This window comes from Lactuca saligna, chromosome 6 (assembly GCF_052625555.1).
Source record: "Lactuca saligna cultivar CGN05327 chromosome 6, ASM5262555v1, whole genome shotgun sequence".
NCBI lineage: Eukaryota > Viridiplantae > Streptophyta > Magnoliopsida > Asterales > Asteraceae > Lactuca > Lactuca saligna.
Window position 1 is genome coordinate 79,931,601 of NC_136422.1, and position 25,515 is coordinate 79,957,115.

General features: G+C 32.0%; 1 pseudogene; it reads left to right on the plus strand.

Annotated features, from left to right (window-relative positions):
• Positions 1-4,050: 4,050 nt before the first annotated feature.
• LOC145002751 (pyridoxal kinase-like) lies at positions 4,051-10,183 on the plus strand (annotated as a pseudogene).
• Positions 10,184-25,515: the final 15,332 nt, after the last annotated feature.

Here is a 25,515-nt window from a genome sequence, read left to right on the forward strand (position 1 = left end):
CAGCAAGAAAACGAAGCAGTCGGAGCTACCGTCGACCGCCATTACATCCCACCACCACTGTAGTCCGCCACCATCGCCTTGTTGCCATTGGTAAGTCTGTTCAAGTTTCTTTTGGGTTTAACTTCGTCCCACCGGATACCTGCATCTGGATTCATGGGCGGTGACAGGTGGTGGTGGGGACTTCCCACCATAACAATGCTGGCGAGTTGTGGTTGCACAATAGCTTAGTTGCTTCCGTCTTCCCAATACAAGGGTGATCGAAGAGGAAAAAAGGAGCAAGGATTGGAGTTTTTTTTGGGGTTTCTCAAATCAACAAAAGAGAAAAAGAGATGGGGTGAGGCTAGAATGGTTCTATGGTGGGCGGAGATGTAGCGGTTCACGGTGGAGTTTGGTGGTCGAATGGAGGCTAGCAGGTGGTGCGGTGGCTATCTCCAGATTGTCGGAGGTAGCAACCCCTTCTTGTTCGTTGAAATCGGGAACGAAAGAAAGAAATGGGTATACGAACCGGAGAGAGAGAGAGAGAGAGAGAGAGAGAGGGAGAATTTTATTTTTTTAATTGGTTAAATAAATAAATACGTATTTAGATGTTTAAAAAAATGAAAGAAATGAAAAATAAATAACCTAAGGGTATTACAGTCATTTCACTATTTAGAGGGACCAAAAACGCAATGAAACTAGCTCAAAAGGACCAACAATCCAAAAAGCCGTGGTTTGGACTAAAACCTCAAAAATTTTGCATACCACATGGACCATTTTTGCAGTTTTGTTTAAGTAATAAAACAAAAAATAAGTTCGAAAATCAAAAAGAGCAAGGTGAGAAGGTAAGGTACATAAACAACCAACATACAAATAGAAAAGATAGATGGAATTAATAACTAGGAAGAAAATATCAACAAAACAAGTTAAAAGTAAAAAAAGTGAAAACTAGGCGAAATGCACAATGTAAAGGAAGCAAGCGCCTAGATTACTCATGTGCTGCTCTACGACCCTAATATTATCATCCACACTCTCTATTCAAAGCTTGTATCATTGTAAAGACAAACTTCATTTAAATCTAACACCACATTATCCACACACTTGTTTATCCTATGTTATCTCTTTCTCACACGATATACAACGATTGTATCCACGATCTGGAATGAATAGTGTCGCATACATCCTAAGTACTTGTTTAAAAGCCCTACATTTTTTCCTTCAGTGTCGATGTGATTGAAGTCGTTTCTACTGCATATCTAAGTGTTGTTTTCAATATCTTATACAATAAATTTAGATCACACGAGTACTACCACATACTTGCTTTTAAGACTTCCAATATCCATTTGTGTTTATTCTTAATTACATTTAGAACCATATATTGGATAATGACTTGAAAAGATAATACACTTCAAATTTTGTTTATTTTTAGTCATTGAAGTAAAATATGAATAATTTTAAATACTTCAAATTTTGTTTATTTTTAATCATTGAAGTAAAATATGAATAATTTTAAATAATTCAAAGGTAAATCTAACAATGTAATGAATAAATATGACTGAACTAAAATTGGTTACATTGAGTCATTATCCCTTCTTTTAATTACTCGTAAACAAAAGAAAAAAAAATTGGTTACCTTCCGAGTCATTATCCCATCTTTTAATTACTCATAAAGAAAAGAAAAAAGAATAATGGATCTGTGTTTCAGATTTTCGATTGAAATTGGACCCCTATCCTACTCCGTCATGCGACTATGAGTATCGTCGTCTATCGGATCCTCTTTTTGATTCAGAAGAAAGAAAAATGAATTTATCGATCATCATATTCATAACTTGTACGACTTATGAGCAAAAGAGATTTCTAATAATTTCATAAGCAGACAAGAATAATGACAAACGTTCCAAACGCCATTGTAGCGGTAGATCGAACAACACTCACAGTTCAATTTCATAAATCAAATCAGAAACGCATTTTAATTGCGAAGAATTATTAAGGATCTATGAAACCGATGCATTATGTATTCCATCAATCGATTAAAGTATCAACATAGGAGTAGCAAAAGGCTATTTAACCAGATCAGAATTGAGAAAAAACAAACTTACAAGCATAGCATATAAACCCTAGAAACAGGTATTTTTTGTTTTTTTTTGCAAATTCTATTCGATATCAGAGTCGTCAAAATCGTCTTCAAAGGAATTGAAGAAGTTAACGTCAGTGATCCTTTCAGAGCGGCGTTGTTGTTGTTGGTGTTGGAGGAGGCCGAGGGCGGAATGAGTGCCGGAGTCGCTGTCATCTCCGATCATTGTGAAATCATCGAGTTCAACGTCCATGTCCGTCACCTGCGAAAGCTTTTGGAGCTCTCCTCCAAAGTCAATGTCAATGTCATTGTCTGTGTCGTCCATAGAGTTCATCATAACTCGCCTCATTTTCTCGCACAACCACAAAGACTCTATTTTATTTGGGTTTTGGAAGATGGAAGGTGTGCGTGGATATATATTGTGCAACAGCAATATATTGTATTATGATATATTAATATTTAATATTAGTTATTTAGTAAATATGTAAAATATATTATTTAATAAATGTAAGTTTATTTAAAAATCATGTTCACAATTAAACTATTGCAGATGTATCATTTATCTCCTGTAAAATAAGGAAATAATAATAACCAAAATTATGTGATCTGTATCATTCAGATTATTATGGTTCGGAACTTCGGATCGACTAAAATCAATTAGTTAGAGCAACTGCAAGCGTTAAAAAATGCGACAAACAAGAATTCGACAAATATTGGCAATCAAAATTTTTTTTAATCAAATTTGCTATTTGTCAACAGAAGTGACAATTTTTTGATTTTATGTTACAGTTACGATACATGATTTCAATAATAGAGGGTTGATTTTATTATTATTATTATTATTATTATTATTATTATTATTAAAATTGTATGTTCTTAGCTACAGTAAAGTTGCAAAAGTATTAGCAGTTTTGGTCCTTTGTTTATTTCCCTATCACTTGTGTCAAATGAGTTTATTTTTATTTTAACCTCTACACTTCTAGTGTTTTTGGGTTTTATCAAATTTCGTCCCTCATCAAATATTGTATGCATCCTCCTCACTATATGGTCAATGGCGGTGGCTGAACTGGTTTACTTACAGGTACGTGTCGAGTTCTCCTTCGCTACCGTTTTCTTCTCCAATGAAATGCTTACAGATTATCATATCCCTCTTTCTCTTTATTTTTCTCGATTAAAGGCCATTATCCAGAACTTTCTCTATCCCTCTCGCCAAACACCGAGTCCTGCTACATCGGCGAAGAAGAAAAACACGACGATCCTACAGACCCTCTTCCAAATTAGGGTTCAAATCATCATTGGGTTTAAGGGAAACGATGGTCGACCGATCAATAGTAGGGTTTTTAAGGTGGGTGTTTGGCTTGCAATTTTGGTTCGGCCGACTCGCTCTAATACAAGGTATGCAACTGCTTTGGTGTCGCAAAATAACCCACACACAAATGACTTTGGTTCGTTGAAAGAGATCCCAAAAGGCACAATTGGCACCTTCAACTTCAGCTTTAGCCTACGTGGGTTTCCAGCGTCGACCACTGCTCCTCAAAAACAGACTTCGGTCTCAACGAACTCAATCAGAAGAGGGATACTTTGTTTCTTACAAACAAACTTCAGATGATGTCTTTATGTTTCCGATTTCTTACATGTGGCTTCAAAGAAGAGATATCGTAGATGGAAGCCAGTGAAAAACCTCCATCGGTATCTCCATCGTATTCTTCTTTTCTTCAATTTTGCTCTTTTTATTTCTACTGCTTTTGTTGGTATTGTTATGTTGCTTTCTAGGGTTCGCGTAGGGAATCTGGAAATCCTAAAAAACACGAACACAAAGAACCATGTGCTAATAATATCCGTTCTGAATCGATCGCATTTCGAAGATTATGTTATTTCAGGTGAAGAAGAAGTTTTATCTGTACATTTTGTTGATTTAAACTGATTGTGCGTAGTAAAATCAATTCATTATTTGTGTGTGTGTGTCAATGGATTCGAATAGAGGGGCTAGGAGTTCGAAGAAGGATTCGCGAAAAATGGCACCTCCAATCCTATGTTTAGCTTTACCATCGGAAACGGGCAGAGTTCTCAGTATTCAGTCTCACACTGTTCAGGTTCGTTCCACTTTTCGTCCTCTACCACCGTTTGACTGGAAATTTGTTTGATTTATTATGAATTAACATTCGATGATTGATCAAAATCAGGAAATTAGTTGAAATTACAATGGTTTTTTCTTCTTCTCACTGCACTATAAGTTCTAGCAATGGAAGTTCTCCACTAATTTACACAGCTTTGTGTTTATGACTCTGTATGTTCATCATCTTAAGCCAACATTCAGATTTGTTTACTACAAAGGATCATGCTTAGACTGACAGATACTGAATCATCTTATCAAGTTTCTCTCTAAAATTGTTCTCTCTCTCTCTCTAGGGTTATGTTGGCAATAGATCTGCTGTCTTTCCACTCCAATTACTAGGTTATGATGTTGATCCAATTATGTGAGTGCAATTCTCAAATCATACATGCAAGTTTAAGCGACCCCAACATTGAGGGACATATTTGTGAATTTAAATATATCCATGGCTTTAACAACAACAGCAAAATTTTGCAGGAACTTTCAAGGGGCAAGTTCTAAATGGAAATCAACTTTAGGAGTTAATTGAAGGCCTAGAAGCCAATAATCTACTATACTACACACATCTATTGACTGCTATTTTCTATCTTTTTTTCTAATACAAAAAAACATTTTCTTCAACATTACAACTTAGAAAAAGTGTTATTGTTTTGTTGATGCATTTACAATTATAGGTTACATTGGTTGAGTTTCTTTTCTCGAAAATGTATTAGAAGTACTTAAAAAGCTTCGATCCGTTAATCCTACACTTACATATGGTAAGTTGTCATTTTTAGCATCCAATCACAATTCGCATACATGTTTTGTTTTTGTGAAATATATATAAATATAATGTGTGTAGTTTTGTTTTTCCGTTATTAGTTTGTGATCCAGTGATGGGTGATGAAGGAAGGATGTATGTTCCTCAAGAATTGATGTCTATGTATCGTGAAAAAGTTGTCCCTGTTACTTCAATGTTGATTCCCAATCTGTTTGAAGCTGAACAGTTGACTGGATTCAAGTGCTTTTAATTTCATCACACAAAATTTCAAAACTTTATTAATTTGTTAGACATATGATTTGACATATTTAAGCTTCTTCAGAATTGCTTTTGAATAAGATGGACGCCAACCATGCATGCATCTTCATGCTGCTAGCCCATCAAAGGCTCTCTCTCTCTACTATTTATATTATTATTTTTTTAATTATTTATTGAAAGTCATCAGAAACAAAAGGTACACATTCAAATTCAATCAATCTTTATAAATTATAGCAACTTAATTTTTTATTTTTTTTATTTTTTTTCTACTGCTTACAACTTTCTTTTTGTTTCTTAATATTTAAAAATTCTAAATATTATAGAATCAATTAGGTGTGAGCATGGATGTTGTGTATATTGGTACGTGTTCTGTTTTTTTCTTTTGATGTATACTCAATTTTTCATATTTTGGATTACACATGCAACTACTGTTGGTTTGCCTAGTTTTGAACGGTGCTTTTATGGAGAAGAGAAAATATAATTTGCTTTATCCATATTATTTGTTTTTTTACTCCTATTGTATGGATTTTCTTAGTAATTATATGAAGATTTCTTTTATATAGGTTTCCTTCAACAGAGGCTAACCACAATATAAAGAAAAGAAGCAACGTTATTAGAATAATTTACTTTATCCATATTATTTGTTTTCTTACTCCTATTGTATGGATTTTCTTAGTAATTATATGAAGATTTTTTTTATATAGGTTTCCTTCAACAGAGGCTAACCATAATAGAAAATTTTAACAAATGTATAGGTAATAAAATCGTTAAAATCAAGGCAACTTTGTTGTTGCTCACTGACATTTTCTTTATTAAATGATTTTACAGATTGAAAAGCGCAAAATGGAGAATGGTGGGTATCATGTTTACAATTGTGTACCTGTCCTACAAATGAGTATCATCACGTTCAAAAAATGAATTAGTGGAGGTATAATTTATTTTTATATTTTTTATAATACTCTTTTCATACCAAAAAACATACAAAAATAGTAGGTTGCTTTAATTTTTAATATATAAACAACATCCTTCTTTCATTAGCATATTACTTTCACTTAAAAAAAAACATTCCATTTTCATTAGACAGAAACTTTCATTTTTAGGACAAATACATATAGGCTGCTTCTTTTGTTCTTTAAAGGCTGTAATGAAATCTGAAGTTGGATTGAATCTGTTATTTTCTTTGTACCATAGGGACCATTTTTCTAATTCAGTCATTTCTTTACATGCAAATATAAACCAAAATTAAACTTTATAGCAAATTACATTTATAATTTTTCATGTAATAGTTTTGATTTTAGGGTTTCTTAGTTTTTGGTTATTTGATGCAGGTCATTTGAATAACCTTCCTACTGCATTGCTCCACGTTTCAACCAGAGGCCCTGTTAAGGTTGGTTTACATGATTCTTAGATATACTAACAGAGAGTGTGACAACTATTAGTGAATTAAAAAATGAAAAAAAAATTATAACAGTTAGGACATTTTTATTTTGATACTATTTGTGATCGTTCTGAGGATAATGTTGTTTATGTTAACGAACATTGGAGGTTCACTTTCTTATGTGCTTTCTTATGATCTTTAAAACATATAAATTTCTTTCCTATTACATATTATCAGGTACCTCCTTCTTTCTATGGTTGGAATTTTACAAGGGGGATAAATTGGACCAACATTTTACAAATAAATAAGGAAACAATCAGAAGGCTATGATGTTCTTTGTGGAGGTATATTTCATTTTTTTAAATTAATATGATATAGCAACATGTTTTCATGTTGAACAATAGAATGAAAGTACATTTCTGTTGAAGGTGTTAGTTGGGTTTTTGCAGATCACAATTTCATACGAAGGCCACTCCCTTATTTCATTAAGATGGAAACCATCAGGAATTCAAATTTTAGAGTAATCATCATACATCATATTGATGTATGGTGATTTTTTGTTGTACTATTATGCAATTTTTTGAAATTGATGCCATTTATGTATTTTTTTAGGGACTGATCATTTCTGATGTTATTTTAAAGCACGTTGTCTCAACATTTTGTTAACATGAAATAATTTTTGAAATAACTAAAAGCTTTCCTTATTATAGCATTGTACTTCAAAAGTATAACGGTATAACAGAATACCGACACCTTCCATCCCGCGCAACGCGCAGGTAACCATCTAGTTATTATTATTATTATTATTATTATTATTATTTTATGAATAGCTCGCGGTAGTTTTATAATATTTCGCTTGTTAAGAAAATCTTATAAATTGAAGTTTTTAAAATATATGACGTAATTTTTTTATAGCTAAATTGATTCTATAATATTATGTAAATGTCCACACATTTTATTCTTAATTTGTAATTTTTAGGGGATGGAGGTCCAGGACATATTGCTCTACGCTTGTTTTTTTTTCAAGTGGATGAAGTTTCGGTTGACGGTGATCAATGATTGATGTGGTGTTGACGACCCTTAAGAAATCTGATGTTTTTTTATAATGTTGTTGACATAACATTTTTTTAGATTGATAATAAAAGTAGGAAAGATAAACTTAATTTGGGTGTCTCGCTTAAAAACCCAACTATAACTATAACTTATACTATTCTTCAATGGTTGTAACTATTTGCTTAGTTTTAAACTTTTAATAAAACATTTACGGAAAATGACTCTTGAGGGTAATTAACTTTTGTGTTTGTACTCATTTGGTTAATTTTTTTTTCTTTATTCAATATACCATCGAACTTGTTGTTTGTGTTCACCATAACCCTTTTGACCTATGATAGCCGGTCAAAGGGTTATGGTGAACACAAACAACAAGTTCGATGGTATATTGAGTACAAAAAAAAGTAAAGGGGCAAAATGAAAACAAATGTAACAGTTGGTTACCCTCCTGATTCATTTTCCCTTTACTCATTTACAGCAAATCCCACGTCATCTCCTACTGATATTAATGACTATGAGATTCATTCTTGCTTCTCTTCAAAACATAACTCACGAAAGGACATTATTCATGTATGTACAATTTTGTAATGTACTTGAATATTTATTAGGGGAATCTTGACTAAGCAGACGCATTTCATGACTACATTTATATTTCCAATCAAATGATTTATCGTATCATGGATTCTAGACAAGTCTACAAACGAGTGGAATCACAAGTGTTGTGAGTTTTGAGTTTACTTAGCTTTAAGATCGAACTCATGGGATAAGATACAACATCAATATGTACAATATCATGCTACTTTTGTAGACACATCACCATAATATTGTACATATTGATGTTGTATCTTATCCCATGAGTTCGATCTTAAAGCTAAGTAAACGCAAAAATCACAGCACTTGTGATTCCACTCGTTTGTAGACTTGTCTAGAATCCATGATACGATAAATCATTTGATTGGAAATGTAAATGTAGTCATGAAATGCGCCTGCTTAGTCAAGATTCCCCTAATAAATATTCAAGTGCATTACAAAGTTGTACATGTATGAATAATGTCCTTTCGTAGGTTATGTTTTGAAGAGAAGCAAGAATGAATCTCATAAAGTCATTAATATCAGTAGGAGATGACGTGGGATTTGCTGTAAATGCGTAAAGGAAAAATGAATCAGGAGGGTAACCAACTGTTGCATTTGTTCTCATTTGGTCCCTTTACTATTTTTTTTGTACTCAATATACCATTGAACTTGTTGTTTGTGTTCACCATAACCCTTTGACCGGCTATCACAGGTTAAAAGCCGGTTAAAAGGGTTATGGTGAACACAACCAACAAGTTCGATGTATATTGAATACAAAAAAAGGAAAGGGACCAAATGAGTAAAAACGCAAAAGTTAATTACCCTCAAGAGTCATTTTCCCAAACATTTATTTGTTACTTGAATAACCAAAGCAAAATTTGTTAGGCGAATAACCAAAGAAAAAAAGGAAGGTAATCAATTTTTTTTTCGATATAGCTTCAGATTAAAGAAAGTTCAAAAGACAAATCCATTAATCTAACGAAATATTATTTTGTGTCGATAATTAATTAGTCATGGACGTTTTAATGAAACGGTGGGTTATACATTGTGAACTATTTTTCTTCCTGCGAAACATATGTAGTTGTATAATATAACAATTTAAAACAATCAACTTCTATATAGGTGATCATATGCATAATTATTTTAATGGAAAAATTAAGAATTATATGGATACATGTCGTGTCATAATACTACTATACAAGATCTGTTGGATTTTATTAAGGAATTACATAACATTTGGTATATGAAAAACCAAAGATATCAAATGCAAATGTTATAAATACTTTTTTTCATGCACACTTCTATAGACAACTTTTAAAATAGTTATCGCACAATGAAATCCAATTTCTCAAGCCTAAGAGAAGAGAAATATATGATAGTTTCACATATGCGTGTTTCTTTCCTATCCATTAAAAACTGAAAACACGGTTTAAGTGTTGAAATTTCTTCCAACAATTTAATCAAGAAGTTCATATGTCTCTTTCTTAGCGGAAACCCATCACGCCTAAATATATTAAAAACAACGCTCCTAATTATATCTACAATATACTTCTTCCCAAAGAGTCAAAACATGTTTTACGAAAAACTGGGTGTATCTCATTAACGAGGAATAATGAAATGATAAGAAAATAATAAGAATATTATGATACTCAACTAGTGATAATTGTTGGCCAAGACCATCGATATAGATAGCTAGAAGAAAATGTTAAACATGCAATGCTCGTAGTCACTCAAAAATTGTTTTTATGTCTAACATCCATGTCAAAGTGTACATACATGTCTTAAATAATTTTACTAAAAAAGGTACTCGCTTATGCTTGTTTAGCATTAGAGGGCGTGATGTCCTTATTTTGAAATCATAAAGTCAAAGCTCGAAATCATAAGAAAATTTAGTAAAAGAAAAATATGTTATTCACAAAAATAACCATATTAGGAGCTCTCATATTACTGATCAACCATAATTTTTTGAAGTTTCAAAAAAATAGTCAACAACCTTGTTGAAATATGCTTGTGAACTCACATGTATGCTAATCTAAAACATAAAAAGCATTCTACCAACCTAATTTCAAGGTTTTATTTTGTTATTTACACATTATATTAACAAATTAGTTAAGACCCCCACCTAACAAGGCTCGATACTTGTTCGTTAGAAATTATTTTCATCATGAGTATTGATGTGTCGCTCGTTCCTGACGTAAACTTCAACCATGCATATTGGAGTCATAATTTATAGCCGCTCAGACATTGTGATGGCCTCTATTTCCATCTATTTAAGAGTCTGGAGATCATATATTTAGGCTTCTATGGTTATTGCGATGTAGTTGAAGGGTTCTTTGAATTTTAGGTCAGTCGTTATGATCTCTTTTTGAATGTGTTTCCATATATCAACACATAAGTATTTAACTTGCCCGTGTAGATCTCAATTGTTGGTTCTTCTCCATAATTTTAGTCATGACTCCTTGTATTTACGAAGAACAATAACATAAAAGAAGAAAAACAAACAACTTATAATGATCTCCCAACTTGAATGAGGAAAAACCATCCTAGGTATAATATTGAAAAGACTGCCCATTAATAAGAATTAATGTGTAATCTACTAAAAAAGAAGGTTAGAACCCTCCTCTCCCCACCCCACTAAGTGGCATAAAAAGGGAAGAAAAACCCTAAAGGGAAACAAGGAAAACCATAATTGTGCAAAAATATGCCTTTTAGGCAGCAAAAGGCCACAAGAACATGGTAAAAGAATATTAACAAATGTGTTATTCATTTGTAGGTGGTAATGTAATTTTGTTGTTTCCTAGTAGGTGCATTGTGTTGGGTTTTTTTTTGTGTTGTGATCAGTCTCAAAGTTCCGAAGAATATTTACTCCATAGATTTCGAATGTAGTTCTGGATATAATGTTTCCATAATACACCTAGGACTAGGATAAGGCTCTTTACTAACAATTCATGTTTGCATGGACAATCTATTTTTGTGTTCATGTATGTGCCACTATCTGATTAGAGATACTCTTTGTTAAGTCTTTTTTTCCCTTAGGTGAGAGCACGATTGGTTGTACAATGATAGAGAGAACAATCAATATTAAGTGTAATTGTCTATTGCATTGCAATCTATTGATTGCTCAACTATGTATCAATGATATAATCATTCCCTTAACATCAAATATATGTAGCAATAATATAATCATTCCTTTCACATTTAATATATAATATTAATGATGTTTTGTTCATATGTTATTGACTAGGTGAACATACATAAATTATATGGGTTCATAAAAAAAATTATATATAAAATTATAGACAATTGAGAAGTTGAATTCATAAGAAAAAAATATCAGATTATTAAAATTAAAGTGTTTTTTTTTTAAATTTAAACAAATAATTTAGATAAGCAAACAAAAAAGAACTAATGGATTTAACTTAAAATTTTTAAAATTAAAAGGAAAGTCAATTAATGAAATTGAAATAGTTTTATTATTATATTTATAGTAATTAATACATTTAATAAAAATGAAACAACCACAAAATGCCATATGAAAATATTTTAATTGAAAATAACCACAAAATGACATGTAGCCAAATCAATAAGAGTCTGACAAGTGACAAAAAATTCTTTATTTATTAGGAAAGATTGGTATTTAACTTCCGCTTTAATTGTTTGATGTTTCACAACTCTACAATGGTATTAGCACATGTGATGTACAATCAATTGGAATCTTATTTTATTTATTTATTTATTTTTTTGGAAAGGGAACTTCCCTAACGAGGGTTTCTGGGCCAACTTTTGCGTACCGACTTATCCCCCGCTACAAACATGAGGCTTTGCCTCATGCCATGGAGTCATTACAGACAAACTTCCATGGTCACAAGGGCTGAGTGGTGACAGGATTTGAACATGGGTCAATAGGTCAATAGGCTTTGCCTCATTTTGTTCTTCATTTATCTTGATTTGAAAATTGTTGTTTACTCAAATTACATTCGATTTTGTCAATCAATTCTTTTTTGTCATCAATGGCGAACAAAACTCAAGGAATCCTTAATTATGCAAATTATGTTCTTTCAAACTCTCATCCTCCTCTCTTTTTTCCTAATCAATATGATGATTGGTTTGAAAGCATGGAAGATTATATGTATGTTATTGATGAGGGTGTTTGGAGTTCTATCAAAGATGGACTATTTCATCCATACATTCATCATCGATTTGGTAAAAGTGAACCAGATGAAACAAATCTAGTGAACAAGAAGATGATCCAGAATGACAATAGGTATATAAGGGAGTTACAATATGGAATTCCTATTTACATTCTTGTTCATGTAAGGAAGAATAAAACTACTAAAGGTATGTGGAATGGATGAAAGGAACTGACAAAAATAAATTATATGGTGATGAATATCATTGTAGAGCTCTATAATTTCAAACAAAATGATGAAGAATCATTGGATCAATTCTATGAGATGTATTGTTTGCTTATTTGTAAACTTGATAAGTATGAAGTAGTTCATTATCAACATGAAATCAACATTTATTAATTTAATCGCTTCGTTAAAAATAGAATTTTTATTGTGATTGTTAAGGGTCATGAAAACATTGTTTCATATTCTCTAAATGAAGTGTATATGGGAGGTGTTTTGGAAAGCTAGAAAGAAAAGGGTTTTGGAGGTCCTTTTCCTCTAGTCTCAAAGGTTAATAATGAAAAAGGGAGATATATGATGATGAGAGTGAGTATGAAGAGGATGAAAATGATGCATAACATGTTCTAGTTATAAATTACATAAAGACCTTTTTATAAAAAAAACACAAATCTTCAACTATTGAAACAATTATTCCACGTTCAAATCCAGAGATGGAAGATCAAAGAATCCTATGAAAATAATTTTAATCCTAAGGAGAAAGATGTTAAGACAGACAAGTTAGGGAAGAAACTTTTAGGAGATTCTTGACATGACTGTAATTATTGTTTTGCAGAGAATCATTTAGGAAAGATAGTATGTTAAAGAAGAAGAATGATAAAGGGAAAAGTTAAGGACGTGTCATATTATGATGAGAAGATCAAGTAACTTGAGGAAAATGCAAAGAATAATGCATTGGTTTAAAAAAAATGAGAAATTTCGCCATCATGTTTGGTCTAGTGGTTCAGAATACGACGAAATGAGGAAGACATCTCATGGAGAAATGGTAGTTGTTCATGTTCTAGAAAAGAGCAATGGAAAAGGTTTGATGGAATTTTTTTGGGGATATGACTATTTGGAGCATGTACCGTTTATTCTCAAGTTTCATAAAATTCCTCTTCCTTCTTATTAGATTGATTTAATTCAAATTGAGAATGATTATAAAACTATGAGTAAGATGTTAACTCTGTTAATAGTTCTACATGAAATGTTCTTTAGAAAGTAAAAGAGTTGAATTATAAGCTTGAAGACAAGATACTTAGTGTTGAGTTATGGGGAATCTAAAATTTCATAAAGGCAAACAGCGTAAGCAACTACACATAATCCTCAGATACTAGCCATATATCTATGTTCTATCAATCAATTGAAACTTAAGTTAACCAAGAAGAAAAATAGAATAAATAACTTCGTAGACATTAAAACCTTCGCAAATCTTGATTGAATAATGAGTGCTAACATCCCAATAGATAGCTCCTCTTTCGTAGTCGCACCTAAGGAGAAGACTAGCAACATCCGACAACACCCTATGGACGAAAACATTTGTAGAACCCTCTATGCGCCATTTAGGAAGTTGTGGTTTAAGGTGTCGAGAAATGATTGTTTCTGCCAAATACTAGGTTTTTCTAGAGAGAATTTCATCATAATTTCTAGCCTAGGCCCCTATATTTATAGGGAACAATTTAAACCCTAAAAGGATATATATATATATATATATATATATATATATATATATATATATATATATATATATATATATATCATGTCACAAGATAACTATCTATATCTTTGGTCACTATCTTAATTTCTAATTCCTTTATCTAGAACCTTCTAGATTACTAGATTTATAGAGACTTAATTAATTAACAAACCAAGTCCCTATAATTTTCTAGTGCCATTAGTTGTGTAATTATGTCCTTGCATGTAGGACCCTAGATATTACCAACTTTTGTGACTCTGGGCACCCTATTTCAACACATAGAATCAATAAGTTGTAGAATGACTTAGATAGGTTGAGTAATTAGAGAGACATTTTAGAGGAGTAGACGATATGTTGTTAAAACAACATAATATCTTTTGTTTATTGCAAAAAGACTAGCTACAAGTTACAAAAACTTATCACAATAGTGATATTTCAAAAAGACCAACATCGTAAATTACTTCCTTTCCATCAATTTACTCCTAAGGTTGTAGATAAAATGACATATTAAAGTGAAAGCAATATAACACCAACATCATATTAAACTATATTTTATTTCAATAAAAAAAATATAGATTTGCTCCTCTAAAAGGGTATCTAGATCCAAATGGTCTTCTTAAAACTATAAATGATACATTAACTATTTCAGAACAAGATACGTTTGTGTTAAAATCTAAATTGGAAATCATAAGTCATGATAATAAGATTGTTGAGTTACATAACATGAGAGAGACAATGAGTGAGATTGAGGAAGAAGAAGAAATTGATTGTTTTGTTTTTTCTGAAAATAAACCTCATATTGTGAATGATAACTCCAAAATGTTTGATTTATACTTCAATGATTTTAGTTATGGAAATTATCACTTAAGTAGTTTGTCAAATCTATATTTTGAAAGCTTTTAATCAGAGTTATATCTAAATGAATTAATCAAAGTAAAATATATCACACATCATGAATAAGATAATGGTGATGTAGGTGAAATGGTTGTGGCTAAAGAGATTTTTATCAAAAAAAAAAGGAAAGTAAAAATGTTTTAGACGATTCATCATAATTTAAGAAAATATGATGGAGAAAGGAAAAAAGTTTTTTGAACTAGTTGAATCCCATTATCCAAAATTGATGAATTTTCCAAATAAGTAGTTTCTTAAACAATTAAAAACTAGTTTCGAAATTATTTTTTGTTGTCAAAAATAACAATTTGAATGTTGTAAAGTAAAGTAAAGTTTATATTCAACTAAATTTTTTGAAGAAAACACCGTGAACATGAAACCATATTTTCAAGTTAATACTAGAAAATAGGGATAGCAAAATACACCTACCCAACAGGAAAAACTAAACCCAAAACTTTTGAGATGGATTTTAGGATGACTATGGGATATTTTCTAAATTTTCGTAAATTTGGGGTGGTTATGGTATTTGGGTTATAACGTCTGATTACCGGATCCCATACCCGGTTCCAGTTACCATATCGAACTATTTATAGTTTATGATACTTATACTTTTATTATTAATATATATGATTTCAAAGTTATATTAAAATATTATATGGGCTAATATAAATATTATTTTTCTTATTTAAATACTATTTAATTATGAAAATATAAATTATCGATATTTTTTTTAATATTCATGTTATTATCTTGATTAGTTTATCACCAAATTTGGATACGATTGTGACTGAATTTTAATTAATGAAAGTTCCAATTGGTAAATTCAAACTTGTTAATATCATAAATGGGATACTGAATACCGGCGGGTATAACCACAAACCCAACGGATATTTACTGTTGGGTTTGTTGGGTTAGGAGGATATTCTGACCACGTTAACGAAAGCAACATAATTTTTATCCTCAAAGGTCTGACAAACAAAACCATGAACTAACTATCAATTGCAACTTAATTATGTGAGAGTACATACCTTTTGTAATCGTTGAAACCTTTGTAAATTCTTGATTGATTGATGAGTGCTAAGAGTCCATCGTAGAACTCCTTTTTGGTAGTCCCATTAAAGGAACTTAGAACAACAACATCTGACAACAACCGATCCATCGAACATGTTAAAGAAGACAACAAAAAACTGGATTTTATGGAAATAGTGTTGCTATTTGTTGCCCTGAAGTAGCCACATCGTGCTATCAGGAATTTGGTGGTTATGGGAGAAAAAGGAGGCAGTCGGAATTTGATTAGGTTTTGTGAAAACTCATCATCTAATTTCGGCCAAAGACCACTCTATTTATAAGGTAGGATTTAAACCCTTAAAAGATAACTATCTAGTTACCTAACAATTCTCCACATGACTTATAATTATCTTACTACTTAGTTACCTTATTTAATCTTCTAGAACATTCAGAATTTCTAGATTTCATTTAATTAGTTAAAGACTATTAATTAATAACAAATCAAGTCCCTATAATTTTCCCATATTATTTATTGCTTATTTTTTCCTTACGTGTAACCCAAAAGGCCCTACTATTAATAGTTATATTACCAATTGTTGTGACTGTGAGCACCATTATCCAACACTCTTACTTACACAAGTTACCAACACTATATGGTTTGATAGTCACTAGTAATGAGTAGAGAGTATACAGTCAAATGTCTCTGTCATACTTACAACATAGAGTCTTGATAAAGCCCTTACATAAGTGATCAAATATTGCTTTGTTCTTCAAGATATCTTTATGAACGTGATACATGAATATATTCAATCTCAAACATTTAAGATTCTGTTTCTCGATACCGACTTGAATTTATAAAAAAACAATCTGCATAATTGATCCGTCAATTTAGTCTGAGCACGACCATGCATTTTAAAGTCAACACAAAATCATCGATCGTGCCCAACGATATCGACTCCAACTATTTAAAGAAGAAGCGAACAAACAACTTCGACTACATAGATTGTAGGAAAAAATCTAATGAATCTCAATTTGAAGAATATCTGATATTACTATCTTAGAATTATTTGTGACATAGTCCATGAAGTAATCTATGTTGAATCTATATGCCCAAGAATCATTATGAAGTGATATTGCTAATAATATATGATCCTATATAGTCAAATATTTATCAAGTTGACACATTTTTTATGTTTATTATTAATACGATTATTAATAAATATATTGTTTCTTGGATTTAATTAGGGAATAATTACTGTTTTGTGAAAATAATAATTATAAGAGAGTGTAACTAGTTATTATTTCATAGGGTATGAATTAATAAATCATGTACAACCATTTGGACTAGTTTAATCTTTTTGTCTTTTACCTAAAGATAAAGTTTATATTTTATATACTTTGAGTTTCTAAAAATTCAAGAATTCTCATTCTTTCAAGAGGCATGGCCAAAATCATACATAATTATAAAGCTAACATTTTTCCTTGAACCTCATGCATTTGAAACCCCCATAAAAATTTGCAAACACCTCATGCATTTGAAACCTCCTATTTTAATGAATATCACTTAAAAGTCTCTTAATAATGATTAACAATTCAAAGGTTTTATAACTTGTATAATATATTTAATAAACAATTAATGGATACTCTACTATAAAAAAGTCAATTTTTTGAGTAGACACACAAATACAAATTACATACAAATTCACAAAGAAAACAAGTTTAAAGTTTTTTGTGTTGGTTTGAGGGATTTGAACAATTTTTTGAGCCATGTTATTATGTTGAAGTTTTTAATTTGTAAGTTTGTTAGTTACTAATTCGTTTTTGTATTTTCTTGATTTAAGTATTCTCCTAAGAATATCATAGATTCGTGTTATCGTTCATATGTTATGGAACGTGATATATATAATATTTAATTAACTATTGTATACATGTTTGTATGTTGATGTTGCTTCAAAACAATAATTAATTAAAAATCATGGATATGCCATATTATCCATATTATCCATGTAAGAATTTTTCAAATGCAAATTGTCTATATTATCACTTTATATTTTAGTATATGTTTAACATTTTAAATATAATAAATAGTGTTTTTTAAAAGTTTCTTTCACTTATTAATAATAATAAGTGGTTTTGAAATTAATAAGCAATAATTATACATAATAAAATCAAATTACATGGATATGTCATATTATCCATGTATGTCTCTTTTGAAATTCAAATTGTCTATCTTATCACTTGATTATTTAGTGTATGTTTCATATTTTAATAATAATATTAAGCATTTCTTACAAGTCTTCTTTAACTTATTATTAATAATAAGTGGTTTAAAATTAATGAATAACAATTTTAAATGATAAAAACATCAAATTATAAATTACATTTAGCTATAAATAAATAGTATTTTAAATGAACATCATTATTGAAATTAGAAAATGATCGCAAAAGTAAAAATATATTTAATCAATAATAATAACTGTTAAAAATAATAATAATAATAGATAATTATATTTAATTCTATTAATGAGGAATGTGTGTTGATCTCAATGTATATTATTATTCAAAATAATATATATATATATATATATATATATATATATATATATATATATATATATATATATATATATATATATATATATAATTAGTGTAAAAATATTATCTCAAAGTTAATGTCAATAACATAACCATTTTAAACATATATTTTTCAATATTTTAACAATATATTTTTAATTTTCGCTGCACAACGCGTGGGAATTCATCTAGTTATTATTATAAGAAGAGATGTTCCTTGTCAACATTCTTATTATGTTCCCGATGCTTCTAAAATGCTATAAATATTTTATGTTATTATAATATAAAGGTATGTCTTGCATGAGAGTATAAAAGGAATGCTTTTGCATGAGTTTTTGACTAGTTTTTCTTCTCTTCGCTCGTATGAAAAAATTAACTCTATTCCTACACCTTTCTCTCTTTAGAAGCAAGTTTGGTGAGTTAGAAGCACTCTTGAGTTGTCTCCTTTTGTGCTTATTTGAGTTAAGTACTTCAAGGCTTAAGAAACTCAAAAATACAAGTAGGAACTAGCATTCCAAGTGTCTTACTCTTGATGGTGGATACACATAGAGAAATTATATTCTTGAATTTTTGCTATCTTCATCAATACCCCAAAACCAACTGGGTTCAAAGGCTTAAAAGGTTGTCATTCTGAAACACTATTTGGTTGTTTTTATTTCATTCTAATCTCTATAAATGGATCCTTGATGGTTTGGTTTTGTTATAAACTAAAAATAAACTTGTTATTTTTAGCGCTTCCTATGAAAAACTTGATGGGTTTATAGCATTCTAACACTTCCTAAGTGTACATGCAACTCTAATAACTTTGAATCTATGTTTTCTCTATATACATGCAAATTTCTATTTCAAGGTTACTTCCTAACTAGCATGGCATGGGGAATACATAATACATAAAAAACTAGGAGAAATACATACCTTGTTGTTGCTTGGATTCCTTGAAGACATTGTGAGCCTAGCACCCCAAATGTTGTGCCTCAAATGCTTCACACAACACTACAACCTTGGAATAACTAGAGATAATACTTCTACACTTTAAAATCGGCTATGCCCTCACAAGAATACTCTAGTGTTGATTTTGCATGCTATAGTGTTTCTTTTATAGTGTGACATAATTAGGAGTTACAAGTGTAAACTCTAATTGTCATGACTCTTCATTTCTCATGATCCTTGGGTTTCTAACTCCCATGGACTATCCATGGAGCTCCATATGGTTATAACCAACCCCATAAACCATGGATCATTAATCCACCATAAAAGAATTGATGATTGTCATAATTAACCCTATATATTTAATTAATCTCACTTTGATCACCAAATTAATACTAGATTCATACTTGATCAATACTAATTAAATAATACTATTATTAATATATTAGAACTTATAATATATTAATAATCACAAGTGTACTTTCTCTCATTTTCTCTATCCAAGTATTGCAATGCCATGCAACCCAAATGGACCATGCCAGGTCGGGTCAAGTACATACCAAATAAAGTTATGGACTTAGACACTATATCCAACAGTCTCCCACTTGGATAAGTCTAATAACTATATTTGCAAATATGACTTCAAAATCCGACCAACAATCGTAGCTCTTTCAAAGTCTCTCGGAACTGAGATGATGATGATACGCCATTTAAGATAAGTGATCATATAATCCTTGTTCTCATGATGTCAGCCGGACAAACACATGGAACATGGTCTTACTTATTGTCTAACAGTTGTTTCTCGATCTCTGATTTGTTTCGACATAGAACTAAATTGAACACATCAATTAGGTTCTGACTGGGCCCGGTACATAGGTGAAAACCAAATCATCGAGGGGCCAGATATCGCTTCTATTTCTAGAAGGAACAGATAAACTTCGACTGATATATGCTTGTACTAACTACTTGTTGAATTATTCACAAAGGCAAGTTTTATTACATCGAGTTATCAATGCATTTTTGTACAATCAATGAATAACCAACTCATAGTCAACAACTCATATCTCTAGGTTTGAAGATTTATATGATATTACCGTCTCACGATCACTCGAGATAAATTCCATGAAGTGAAGCAAGTGAGCGTGGGTTGAATCCAATTCTCAGCCCTTATGAGTACTCATGAATGTTGTAGCAACCATTGCATTGTCTAAAGCACTTTAGACAAATCATACAAGCCAAATTCATGACAGTCTTGATTCATATCTACTTCCAACATATTACTGACTGTGGATGGTTTGAATAATATGATATATACCATAACATAATTATTCTGGAAGTCAAAACATGCAAAGTGAAACACAAGAACAATACTAATCTTATATGGCCCCAACACTTTTAGTGTAAATGAAAACAACTTTTATTTAAGCACGATATTGATTACTCATTGTTTATGTTTCGATTAATCAACTTTATGCTTGAATTAAAACATTAGTTGTCCCATGCTCCAAGCATGTATACTAAGTTTTTCCAAACAACAATTATGCCATACTCCAAGTATGCATACTATGTTTACATATGGTCCTCTCTTTGTGAAATAGATCAATTAACAATATTCCAATGATGCTCATTTCACAATTCCAATCCTTGTTGTAAATGAAAGAATATCAAACTCCTGCCATTTACTGTGATAACCCGATATTTCAACTCTATGTAACGACCTAAAAAGTCAAGTATTGTAACCACTTTTGATATAATGAAATTAACTTCGAAAATAAAATGTCCAAAAGTCTCTAATTAATTACCTACTATGTTAGATGTCATTAAACCGTGATCGTATGTAAAAACAACGCCCAAATTTGACTTTGTATAAGAAAGTTATGAATTTTCCAAGTTCGACTTAGCGACAGACAACTAAAAACTCGAAACGGAGATCGAGCGACTTTTGGCCGGAATGAACTAAATAAGAATCGAAGGTCTCAACAATGGTTTTTCAACGGTAAAAAATCTGGCAAAAACAGACGTCGAATAATGAAGTTATGAATTTCTAAAAAAATTTTCTTACCGTGATCTTTTAAAAATAAATAATAAAAATAGTTTCAAAATTTGCCGACGGAATCTAAATGAAAGTTGTAGAGCGTAGTCTCACCTACGTGTGGATATAAAGAACATCGAAAACGGAGTTCGTATAAGAAGATATGAATTTTTGAAGTTTATTAAATAATAAAAATATAAATTTTATATTAAATTTCGGTATTATCCGAAGGAGGAGTCACCAGGCCGATCCGAGTTACGCCTAGCGTACTCGAGGTCTAGGCCTCGGATCATCCACGTCGCCCCTATGCGAGGCTATGCCCCATCCCATCCAAAGCTCCGAGGCAGTCGAGGAGGCGGTCACGCATGACGCACGCGTACGCCCAGTGTACCCACGTATGCCCAGCGTACCGAGGCGGTTCCCAGCCCCTATAAAAGGGATGCGAGGGTTCCAAAGAAAAGTCCCAATTCCTCTCATCTTTCTTGCATTTTTGTCTCGTTTTCCATGCACGTGATATCCCGAAGTCCCGGTTTCCTTGCTCAAGTCCCGAAGGCCGTTTGTGCTCCCGAGATTCCCGAGAATCCCGAGAAAATCCTCTTTCTCGAGTCGAAGTTCTGCTCGGTTTTCATCTCGCTTTCTTCGATCTTTCAAGTGAGTTCATACCCCTATAATCCACACTTTTAAATGTTTTATAGAACCTTTTATATGCTTTTAAGGGAGGGGGGGGGGGGGGGGGGAATACAATTAAAACACACGATTATCACCGTGTGTTATATAAAGTTTCATTATACACTTTTTTTATCAATGGAATCATATGTGATTTATAGCTATTATAGGGAAACTTTCGTATGCAAAATATACCACGATAACATCTTATCTTTTGAAATAAGTAATGATTTATGTGTATATATATATATATATATATATATATATATATATATATATATATATATATATATATATATATATATATATATATATATTAAACACTCTGCTTATACTGTATGTATATGTATCCATCTTTGGCACCACAAAAATTATACTTTTCATAACAAGTGAGCATTTCACTAGGGATTACTATACAAATGAGACACACTTTTAGAAAACTATAATAGGTATAGTTTTACGAGAACATCACGAACTTTTACATACTAGAAATATTATTTCAAGAAGTCACTTTCATATATAAGAACAAACGAACATTTTCACACGTAAATCTGTATTATACTAAGTTTGGTGAGACATTAAACATCACGTATGCTCGACTACACTTTTCAAGTCCTGTATTATATACCAGAATCCCTTGGAGGGGAGCATGGTGTTTGTGTATAGATCTATACGGGATTGACAACCCTGCGCACTAACTGTTAGCTATAGTACACCATTTGGGGTGACAAACATCAGAACATTCCAACCCCTGAAGAACGTTGTGTATAGGCATTTATAGTTAAATAGCATGGTTATAAAACTCACATGGAGTATTAAAAACACATTGATTTATGGGGTTTTTCATACGTATTGGCAATTTTATACGTACATTAATTAACTACTTAAGGCATGAAAAACCTTATCGTGATACAATTTTGGAACTTCTAAACCACTACCCATATACGGAAAAACATAAATTTTCTAGAAACAAACATTGGTCTTGATAGAAGGCTACATTTATACCAGTAGAGAATATGAGATTTTCTAGGAACCAACAAACAAAAACAAGCCATTTCGTTTTAGTTCATGCAAATACTGCCATTTAATACTTATGAAACTCACCAGCTTATATGCTTATCTACTCTTTCAAAACTACTTGTATGTCACAGGGATTCCGTAATTGCAGGTAACAAACAGCTTTTGAAGAAGGGACGCTGCGACATTAGTTTAAATTCATATTTTGGCATCATATTGTAATTGGTTTTGAACGTGTACCTTTTAAACAATGTAAACTTTCAATTATATATATGATGATTATATTGCTTTCTTTACTATGTATTTAATTGTTACGTTACCGCATGAAGTCATCCTCCCCCGAACGTTTCTGCCGTTCCGGTTTGGGGGTGTGATAGATTGGTATCAAAGCATTGTTTATAGTGAACTAACTATATCGAACCACATAAGATATACAAACTATAAATGCTTAGGGACTCAAAGTCTCTGAGAAAACGTTTTTACACCTAAAACCTCGTTTCATTTAAATAGATTATTTTGGGTCATAAAAGTACAAAATACATGCATCCAAACAATATATTTTCATGGTTAGAACTATACAAAAAGTATTAAGACGAGTTGGACACTACGATTAGTTCTCGATATATGTAATCGAATTTGGGATGAATATAGCCCGATCAACTATATTTATCCAAGATTGGACTAACGTATGTCGAGGAATGATCGTAGTGAGCAACAAGTCAAAAGTTACCAAAATAGCCACTAGTATCAAACATACAAATTTAAATACTATAGGAGTATTTGGTGCATACAATAGTTTAATCGACATGTTTAGTGTTACATGTTTTCAAATTTTGTTCAAATCTTATAACCCTATTCTCGTATAGTCAAATGGTTGGATTCCATCCACCAGGGGACCCCTACTACTCGAACTAGGGCAATGAAGGATGGGTAGAGAAGGAGCCCGAAGAGGATGAAGAACCTATCAAGTTGGAAGAAGGGGATGACTCTGGTACGGACTCAGAACCAGATGTAGTCAACCCTCCAGTCATTAGGAGGAACTTCCAGGGATTGACTCCCGTTTGGGGAAGTCACCTCCACCATTAGAGCCAACAACAAGGGATACGTTCTCCCTACGGTATGTGTCAGAACTTCTACCACATCAGGGACGAAGGTTCAGCCGATCGAGCACTCCCGGTCATGGTAGGCAAACTGGCCAACCAGTCCTATCAATTGGGGGTCCAAGCAAACCGACTTCGCAAAGTCAACGTGGACTTACAAGTTCACACTTCCAACATCCATCGACTGGATATGTTGCAGGATGACACCCATCTCTGTGCCGACGCATTCCAAACTCAAATGATTGCAGCCCTCGTAGAGTTGAGGGAACAGCAAGCCGCCTTCGATAGGCGTCTTATGGAATCAAATCAATCAAATGCGGAGTCAACCTCCAAGCGCAACCCATGTCGCAAGTAGTGCTTTCCAAAATCCCAAATTTTGTTATAAGTTAGGACCTCGGCTAAAAGTTTTATTTTTCTTAAACCTTGTAACCGGAGACCCTTTCTGACAACCCGATATTTCAACTCTATGTAACGACCTAAAAAGTCAAGTATTGTAACCACTTTTAATATAATGAAATTAACTTCGAAAATAAAATTTCCAAAAGTATCTAATTAATTACCTACTATGTTAGATGTCATTAAACCGTGATTGTACGTAAAAAGAACGCTCAAATCTGACTTCATATAAGGAAGTTATTAATTTTCCAAGTTCGGCTTAGCGACAGACAACTAAAAACTTAAAACGGAGATCGAGCGACTTTTGGCCGGAATAACCTAAATAAGAATCGAAGGTCTCGACAATGGTTTTTCAACGGTAAAAAGTCTGGCAAAAACAGACGTCGGATAATGAAGTTATGAATTTCTAACGAAATTTTCTTACCGCAACCTTTTAAAAATAAATAATAAAAATACTTTCAAAATTTACCGACGGAATCTAAACGAAAGTTGTAGAGCATAGTCTCACCTACTCGTGGATATAAAGAACGTTGAAAACGGAATTCGTATGAAGTAGATATGAATTTTTGAAGTTTATTAAATAATAAAAATATAAATTTATATTAAATTTCGGTATTATCCGAAGGAGGAGTCACCAGGCCGATCCGAGTTACACCCAGCGTACACTCGTACGCCCAGCGTACTTGAGGTCTAGGCCTCGGATTGTTCACGTCGCCCCTATGTGAGTCTATGCCCCGTCCCATCCAAAGCTCCGAGGTAGTCGAGGAGGCGGTCACGCATGACGCACGCGTACGCCTAGCGTACCGAGGCGGTTCCCAACCCCTATAAAAGGGATGCGGGGATTCCAAAGAAAAGGC